This window comes from Antechinus flavipes, chromosome 5 (genome assembly GCF_016432865.1).
Source record: "Antechinus flavipes isolate AdamAnt ecotype Samford, QLD, Australia chromosome 5, AdamAnt_v2, whole genome shotgun sequence".
Lineage (NCBI taxonomy): Eukaryota > Metazoa > Chordata > Mammalia > Dasyuromorphia > Dasyuridae > Antechinus > Antechinus flavipes.
Window position 1 is genome coordinate 69212754 of NC_067402.1, and position 10238 is coordinate 69222991.

A 10238-nucleotide genomic window follows, 5' to 3' on the forward strand; every position below is an offset into this window, starting at 1 on the left:
CCCATGATTAAAATGCAAACACTACCTGAGAAGGCTGATGACTTAAAATTTCAGCAATTAATGGCAAGTGTTGACAACTAATGTCTCTCAATTTCAGCTTCTCCTTCTGTAAAACAAGGAAATTGAATGTTCCCTTCCAGGTCTAAAATTCCAAGAATTGACATTTATGGATTTATTTCCAGCTGGCAAGTAGCTGAAAACAGCTCTGGATAGGACAGCAGCAAGTAAAGGACATCATCCTGTCCTTCATTTAAAGCCTAATCAGTCTAAGATTTTTAATCTTTTTGTTAAGTGGATTCAGGAACAAAGCCTTCAAAACTCTAATCTTGGGGAATACTAGGATAACCATCCATTCCTTTAAACCTATTCTTCATAGGACCTCCTATTCCTCAGCCAGCACTCATTAAAAGTTCTACTTGTCTCTTGCATTTCTCCCTCTAGAGGTGAATATAGGTAGGGTCTCAAAACTGATAACTATTAGAGCTTGCAAATAACCTGAATGTACTGGCAATTCACATCATAGAATTACAGACCTGCTAGAATCTCCAAAGGCCATCCAGCCCAACCTGTATTCAACCAAGATGCCAATCTATGGCAAAAGATAATAGAGGTGAGGTGGGAAGGGGCTCCAGAACTCATCTTTGCACTTGACAGGTGAAAAAATGGAGGCTCATAGCGCCCAATGTCACACAAGTAGAGGGGTAAGATTTAAAACTAGGTTATCAAACGATAGATTTATTTACAGCTAGGAAGGGCTTTAGGAACATCTGAGTCAACTTCCTCATTCTATAAATGTAGAAAATGAGACTGACAAAGAAGTGATTTGTAAATTAAGGTCACAAAGTTAATGAGTAAGAGAGCTGGGATTTGAACTTCGTCTCTCTGACTCCATACTCAAGGTTTTTTTTCCCCAATATACCAAAAATGATTTCTTTAATCCAAAAATCTTTCACTAACCTTGACTTAAAGACCTTTCATTAGAGGAGACCTTCCTCTTGAGACAGACTTTTTCCACTTTTAGATAGTTCCAATTGCTTCTACACACTTGTCTCTTAGAAATGCTTTTTTCTTTGCTCATAGTTCTGTCCTTGGAAGCTAAAGGGATGCCCAGTCCCTCTCCCAGGTGATAATACTTTAACTCACTGGCATGGTTGTCCTGTCATATACATTGTCCTATATCTACCTTGGTTTGTAGGTAGGAGGCAGATTTATTTAATTTTATTTTATTTTGCTGAGGCAATTGGGGCTAAGTGACTTGCCCAGGGTCACACAGCTAGGAAGTGTTAAGTGTCTGAAATCATATTTGAACTCAGATCCTCCTGACTTCAGGGCTGGTGCTCTATCTACTGTGCTATCCAGGTCCCAACAGTCAGATTTGTGAAAAATGGTCCACATTTCTGTACTTAGAAAGCTGATTATAAAATGTTCCCTGTTTTTGTCTTTGTTTGAAAAGCAATTCAAAAACTCTATAGCAATGGGCTGATGTTTGAACTCCTAGCCCTGTGCTAGTACAAGTTACTCTCTCCAGGGATTTCCATCCTAGAATTCTCAGGTCACAAAGGGACACACAACAGTATAAAGAAAGCAATATAAAGAACTACAAATGTTCATGAGAAATGAGATAAAAGGCAGAAAATGTATTCTTTAACAAACTAAAGTTTAAAAAAATCAAAACAATTTATGATCATAAAATATACTCTAAATTATTATTGATTAGAGAAATACAAATTAAAACAACCTTAAGATATTTTACACCTAACAGATTGGCTAAAATGAAAAACGAAAGTGACAAATGTTGGAGGGGATGCAAAAAATTGGGATACTAATTCATTGTTGGTGGAATTATAAAATGATCCAATCATATTTGAGAGCAATCTAGAATTATGCCCAAAGAGTTATTAAAGTACCCACATATATACTTTGACCCAGCAATACCACTACCCAGTCTATTTCCAAAGATTATTAGGAGAAAAGGAAAAGAACCTATATTTTCTATAATGTTTGTAGCAGTTCTCTTTGTGATGAAAAAAAAAAATGGCAAATTCAGGGATGTTCAATTGGGGAAAGACTGAACAAGTCATAGTAGTTGATTGTGGTGGAGTAATGTTAAAGAAACATGGAAAGACTTGCACAAAATAATGAAGAGTGAAATGAGCAGAACCAAGAGAACATTGTATACAGTAACAGCAACATTGTTTTATTAACTACTTTAAGTAAATAAATTATTTTGTCTATTGTAAATTCCCAAATTAACTATAAAGGATGTATGAAGAAAGACATTATTTGTCTCCAAAGAAAGAACTGATAAATGTATAGAATACTTTTACATATATACATACACATGCATTTGTGGCATTGGGGAAAGGAAAGGGGAAAAAAAAATTTACATGATAGTTTTGTTGCATATTTGAACATAATAGCAAACTGCATAATAGATTTGTGGTTTTGTGCAATCATCCTTTTTTTTATTGTACTATGTTATAGAAATGCTTGTTTTATCCCATAAATTAATTTTTTAAAAAGTACAATTAAATGGAAGATTGAAACAGAGCATGTACTGTCTATTCATTCCTTCTTCTCTTGCTGATTTGTTTTTTTCAGTTCTCTCACTACATGAGTGGATGCCTAGAATAAAAACACTGAGTTGGACATTTCCCAGTTTATCCATTTAGAGATTACTATCTTGCTTCTAAAGGAGGGAACTGCAGACATGGCAGACAACGGCTGCCATGTCACAACTTCTCCCTTCATTCTTTGTTCTCCCCGAGAATCCCAAAACTCCTGCCAAAGTTGTTGCAAATAAAAAAACACTCATCCTGCTGTCTGCTGGCTCATCTCACATTGGTTTCCTCTCTTCTCAAACTTGGAAAAAATACATATATAAATCCCAATTTATTTTTTGTTTTCCTTTGTTTCAGTGGCCAGCCAACTTTTTATCAGAGTTCTTATATATAAATTTGATAAGCCTACCCACTAGGATCATCCAACTCATTGACAAAAATTGTATTAAAAATTTTTAAAAGACCAGAAGTTGATTCTTGAGATGGGCCATTAACTCCTTCTCTTTCAGTTAATATTGTATTATGAAATCTTTGGTTTGCCTTAATACATTCATTCAATCAAATCTGAATTTCTTTGAGTGAATGAACAACTAGCCTGTGGGGTTTTAAGCTTTTTTGTGTCATAGACCCAATTAGCAGTCTAGTGAAGGCTTCTCAGAATAATTTTTTAAAATCCAAAACTTAAAGAAATGCTAATATTCAGTTAAAGTTAGCAAAAATAAAGATATACTCCCTTCACCCTTATTCTTGTGTAGCATAAATTAAGAACCCTTCTTCCAGCCCATATCCTTCCATTTTTTTCTATAAGAAATAGCATGAGAAATGTTCTCAGGTGTTTTGCTAGACTCTAAGCAAACTCTATCTACCAGCATTCCCCTGATCTAACAGTTCTTAGCACTATAAAACCAAACCCAACCCAAATGAAGCTTCTATGATTTATATTTTCTAGTTCTTTCCTCCCATATTGATGTGGTCAATAGCTACTCCCATATCATGAAAAATACACAGATACATGATCAAGCAGATCCCAACAGGGGAAGCATCCTCTTCCAGGGCCAAAAAGCCAGAGGCAGCAAGATGGTATTGGATACAGTACCAGGCACCCAAAAGACCCAAGTTCAAATCCAGAATCAGACACTTTCTAGCCATATGATTTTGGCAAGTTATTTAACTTGTTTTCCTCAACTTTTTTGACTGTAAAATGGGGATAACAATAGTTGTGAGGATAAAATGAGATATTATTTGATGTATTTTGTGAAACTTTAAAGCTCTCCATAAATAATAGCAACTAAGAAACATCTTTGAGATAGAAAGAAGGTAGAGATCAACTACCAAAAAAGGAGGGCCTACAATCCCCAAGGGCAGCCTGATGGTACAGTAGATATCATGCTGGACTCGGAATCAGGAAGCCAATTGGAGTTCCAATGTGAACTCAGCAAACTTACTAGTTGTGTGATTCCGGGCAAGTCACTTAACCCTGTTTAACTCAGTTTGTTCATCTGTAAAATTAGCTGGAGAAGAAAAAGACAAACTACCACAGTATCTCTGCCAAGAAAACTCCAAATGTGGTTACAGAGTCAGACACAGTGGAGCAACTACAATAAAGATTCTCAAGAAACACCATTTATGTTAACATCCAGAGCACCTTTTGCTGCAGCAGTTCCAAAAGTTACTACTATGTGCACCTCTTCAATAGCCCTAAGAAGATAATTAAGCAAGATAAATACAGAATCACAGATATAGAACTGAGATGAGGCTTAAAAGACTCTTAATTCTAACCCTATCATTTTATAGATAAGGAAACCGAGGCAGAGTTATGAAGCAACTTGAATTTGTAAATGTCTCTGGCAGGATTTGAACTAAGATTATTTCTGGGCCCAAGTCCAGGGATAATAACACCTGCCTCACAGAACTGTTATGAGGATCAAATGAGATAATAACTGTAAAGCCCTTAGCATGGTGTGGCACATGGTAGACACTCTATAAATGCTGATTCCTTTCCCTTTCTTTTCTCCAAATACTCATCATGCCCAGGATTCACGGAATGAAAAGATTTCACAATATATCAGCATAGCAGAAGAGATCAAAGCCATGTGGGCACAGGATGAGGTATATTTTATCCCTGTCATATTGTCTGCTCCTGGAGTTGTCAGGAGGATGCTTTCAGGGAGCTTACAGAAGATGAGCATACATCCCAATACTTTTATTCAATTACAAAAATGCATGTATCTTTCTACCAGTGTAATAATCTACAGAAAATTAAATCTAAAAACTTAGTATGTGCATTTATCCCAGGACTTTTTCTAGTTACACGCCACCAAAATATGAGGATGATATGATAATAACAATAACAACCGCATGTTTATGTAATTCTTTAAAATTAACAAAGTGCTTTAAATAGGTTATCTCATTTGAACTTCAGAGCAATCCTGTGAGGTATTTACTTCTATTATTCCAACTTTACAGCTGAAGAAATTGAGATTCAAAAAGTGTAAAGTGACCCATGTTATGCAGCCATTACGTGAGAATTTGAATTTAGGTTTTTCTGATTATTCTATTCATTTGGTCATCCCAAATATTACTGTACCCTGTTAGAATTATTTGTTCTATTTCTCACTCTTAGTCTCATATATGGAGCTGCTGCTTTATTATAATTATGAACATGGTGTTATATGTTTGTTTGCATGAATATTGTCAGCCTGAGGTTATGCATTTCTGAAGGGGATCATTTAACTTGCTTTGTTTAGCACCCAGAGTGACATGTACAAGGGGCTATTTAATACATGCTTCTTGATGGTGATGATAATGATGATGATGGAGGTGATGATAATGATGATGATGGAGGTGATGATAATGATGATGATGGAGGCAATGATGACAGACTCCTTGTTAAATAGCTTTCTGATAACAAGTACTAGTTGGAGCTCATTAAAGTCACAAGCGATACCCCTGTTGATTTGTATTACTTATGCATTCAAGGAAAAATATTCCCTTTCTTCTCAGCTTCTCGTATCATTTTATTTATTTCTTTTACACAGTCTATTTAACCTCATACCGATTTAGCTATCCTTCACAGGTTCACAGCATTGTGACGTATGGTGAACATCTGGCTCTCTTCCATAGATCTTCAAATTTCTCCAGTTTGAGTCATCTCCAGTGCTAGATAACAACCCCCCTCCCACCCCCAATCTGTCTCTCCCCCACTGGAACATAGTATGATTGATAACCTATAGGTTGGGAACTTGTCATAGAGAATGACTTCCAGAACGCTTAGAACAAGATTAGAAACATTCTGGCAAAGAGGTAAGCCTTGTCATTCTTTCTTCCTTAATGATAACATTTGTACAGCACTCTAACTAGAGTGGGTTCAATGGCCCCGGGCCCTTGACCTAGGGAGCTAGGTCCCTAACAGTGCCAGGTGAATGCCAGTGCAGACAGCTGCTACGAACATGTTCATGTGTATGTAAACATCACTAAACTTGCCCTGAAATTTGAGCTCCGTCTGGCCATCTGGCACAATCCATTGCCTGCGTCTCAACTGTACTGTAGGCAGCTTATAGAAAGCCATGGGGTAAGCCCCATGGCCTCTGTGGCCTGGGCTCAGACTCAAATACACAATATTGGAAGTGAACTTTATGGCCATTGGGGCTTTCCCGTCCTGTTAGCCCTAAAGAGACAAAAATCACAATTCAAATTAAACAATACCTGATCTACCATTTGGTCGGGAGATGGGGAGGAGTGATCTCAAAGCATTCTTAATTAAATGGGCAATGCTAGAAGTGCCTTGACAATGGAACATCCAGACAGAATCTCTCACTTGAGTTAAAAAGCTCTTCTCTAAACATAGCTAATAATTCTCCCTCCATCCAAATCACCATCTCATTGAAATAATCCCCACTTTAGAGCCCTGGGACAGAAAAGAGCACAGCCAAGTATTAATACCAAATAAACTCTATTATCTCCAACCCTGTTCACCCCATCCCCCTTCCCAGTCCCCTGTTTCCACAGATTCTGTTTGCTGCTGCCTTGTTTCCATAGAATCACAGAAATTGAAGCTTCAGGGGAAAAAAAAAGAATTTGTATGATTTTTTCCCCCCTTCACACAAACCCCGAGGGCAAAATGTTACCAAATTCCTACTCTCAGATCTCCATCAGCCTCTTCTGCTGGGAGTTCAGCCTGAGTGCAGAGAGCTCGGTGCAATGGTGGGGCTGTCATTGGCATCTGAGCACTGGATTTGGTTTGGCAGGTACTGGACTGCCGCAGTCACATTTGCTCCTTCCAGAAGAGCTTTCATCACCCTGCTTAGCTCTCATTTCCTGTTCAAGATTAAAAACCTCAAGATCATGTATATTTCTAAGTACTTCCAAAGCCTATTCCATCTATCACTAATCACTCTTGAGTTCTGACTTAGGGGAGGGAGAAATGGGGCAGTACAGGAGTTGAAGAGCCAGAGTCATTGGCTTGCCTGTGCCATCCTAGCCAGGGTCCAGTGTGATGTGCAAGTGGATTTCTTTTTTCTTGTTGTTTTATTTTGCTTTGTTTTGTGAAGCAATTGAGGTTGAGTGACTTGTCCAGGGTCACACAGACCTGGATTTCTTTATGTGTAAAAGAGCACTATTTCCTTGTAATTAGATCTGGCATAAAAAAGATGCCAGATTCTTTTAGCAGAAAGAGCTTCCATTCTCTAGCTTATATAAAGAAATATCAAGGGCTAGTGGGGGGAGGGGGGAAACAGGGAATTTAGTCAAATTTCTTTCAAAGTCTATCGTTCCTTCTCTTTGATGCCGGCCTCAACTTTTCTTCCATTTCTCACTTCAATAACCTCATGCCATCCATTTAGTTCAATTTAAAAAAACATTTACTGAGCTCCTTCTATGTCTGGGTCATTTCTAGAGCCTTGATCCAACAAAAGCTTTTTCTAGGATATAATCCCTGAACTCACAGAGCTTATAGTCTAGTAGAAAACTATGAAAGGAGAACTAAAATATAATATAGAAAATAACAGGAATAAATGATAACTATATTAGATAAGTCAGCATGTGTAGGATTTAGAGAAGTGTACTTGAAGTCAAGAATTTGTGTGTTACTATAATGTCTGGGCTAGCTCTTCGGAGGGCCTCAGGATTGATCAGTCAGGCTCAAAATCCTTGGTCTTTAGGGGGAGAAGTGAAGGAGGCTGGCAAGTTGCCACCCAGCTTGCCAAAGATGAATCCCGAACTCTGGAGTCTGGATCCTGAAATCTCTCCTCGTCCTTCGGCAGAGTGACTCTGACTTCTCTCCCTCAGCCCTCCAATCCTTGCCTGTGGTTACTTCACCACCACACATTCAGCAAGAACCAATGGTGAGGAGAGCCATCACATCACCATCTCATCTAAATATATGTATATAGAACCATTATCTCACATTGAATAGGTAATTAGCCTTAAGGGCTCTGCTGTCTCCATTTCAAGTACACCTTTTCAGAGTTCCAGCCCTCTACATGTTACCCTTGATATATTTTGGTTGCATGACTTTGGACAAGTCACTTAATTTCTTAGTGCTTCAGGCATTGAGACTCTAAGTCTGCAAGGGATACAAAGGGACCCTGTATATAATTACAAATTGTTTCACAACAAGTTGAATTAAATATGTGCTTATAGAAAGCATTTTACAAACTTTAAGCACTATGTATCTGTTAACTATTATTAGTAGCAATCATGATCTTCATTGGTAAAGGAAGTTTCCTCTCTGGGAGATCCCTATGCCAATGCAATTTTACTACAGAATAAGTGCATTAGAGAGGAATACAACAGTCAAGTGAGATCTGAGAGGTAAAAGAATGTCTATAAGCAAAAATCCCTCATCTTCACTCTGGCACTTTATTGAGGTCATCCTGCATAGTCATCGGAATACACAAAATACAGGAGAATATGAGCTCAGACCCACAAGAAAAAGCCCCTCGGGAAAACCACATCCTCCAGAACTGCTCAGCCACGAAATTCTCATCTCCAACTCTCCCGTCACACAGTTCAATTGCCACAATACAATGGAGCAGCCCATGGAGTTGGACTCTTCCCGATTTTATGTGCTGTTCAGAGTAAGAATGAGCAATGCCTTCTTTAGAACTATTAGCAATCCTTTTCTTTCCCCACAAATCCCAATCTTTTTGACTACGAGGAACAGATGATTGAGATCTACCAGTTAATTCCATTCAAGTCAATAAACAATGTCGGGGTCCAGACATATGGGAGTGAGGAGGGACCTCAGGTGATTAAAAGGTTTACCATTAGGCAGTTGTATTCCCTGCTCATTAATCAAACCAATGGGATAAATCTGAGCATAGTCACAGTTCACTGAGATGTTGGAAGGAGCCAGAGGGAAAAACCAAAGCAGGGAAAGTGGAAGGTAAACGGGGTATGGGAACAAAATCTGAGGAGGAGACCACTCACTTCTTTGGTGTTCCTGCTCGCGATACTAGAGAAACAATCTCCCAGGCCAGACAGCATGCGATGTAGTTTAATGTAGTACAGCTGCTAGCCTGAGCCCAAATAACAATGTCCTGTTAACAGTGAGAAGAACCAATAATTTGCAGATAGACTTGTCCTTGTTGGATTTGCACTGAAACCAGGAAAAAGACCTACTGCTTCCCCGTCTAATACTGGAGCTTCTGCTGAGTGAAAAGGACAAGCTGCCAAAGGATAATGGTTTTTTTTCCATAGTGTTAGACCAAGAATTAGGGTGGGGCAGCCAAAGATTGCCTCAGGCCAGTATATTCAAAAAATCCCAGCTGCCAGGGAATCCTCATCCTTCCCTGCCTACGTTACAGCTGTACAGCACCCTCCCAGGGCCTTTTCCCTCCCTGGGTAGCTTGTCTCTTGCTGCCCTGGAATCACAGCTCAGCTAAGCCCACTCATACCCCACTTATCCCAGGGCAGAGATTTTTAGTTACTGTTCTTCACACTAGCTAGACCCCGGGTGGCGGCAGCAGCAACAGCATCTTCCTCAGACAAAAAAGACAATCCTTTTATTCAGAGTGAAGCTTCGGCTTTGAAGCCTCATCACCCTGCTCAGTGCAACTGCCCAACTCTCAGCTGCTGTTGAGAATCATGATCAGGCCCTATTGATCATCTCTCTTTATATCCCCTCCCCCTTAACGCATCCCAACATCGAGGGATGCTCTAGACACACTTGAGTGAGCCGGATTTAATTTAAGCACTTTGCTATCTGAAGATCCTATCAGTTCACTTTCATGAAAATTATGACATTAAGGCCTTTGCTTCCCAAAGGAATCCTAGAGTGCTGATGTTTCTAATGCCCTGTGCTTCCCGGGCTCAAGGAAAGGCTTTGGAGAAAGCTAACTCTCCTCTCCTCCTTCTAACCTCTTCCTCTTCTTCTCTTCTATTTTCCTCTGCAGTCACCGTATACATACTATCCATAGTATCAACCTCGTTCCCCTTTACTGTCCCTTCTGACCACCCAGAAAAAGCCACCACATGTCTTAAGACCACACAGTGTTTACCAAGCAATTTCTTAAGCAATTTCCTCTGTGATCTGGGAAGCAAGTTTCCCAGCTACAGACAAAGGCAAGATAAAGTAATTTGAAAGTTATGTGTCCCTTTTCCTATGATACTTGCCTTCACTTGATACTTAGTAAGCATTTTTTCATTCATTCATTCATTTCTATGATTTATTTTTCA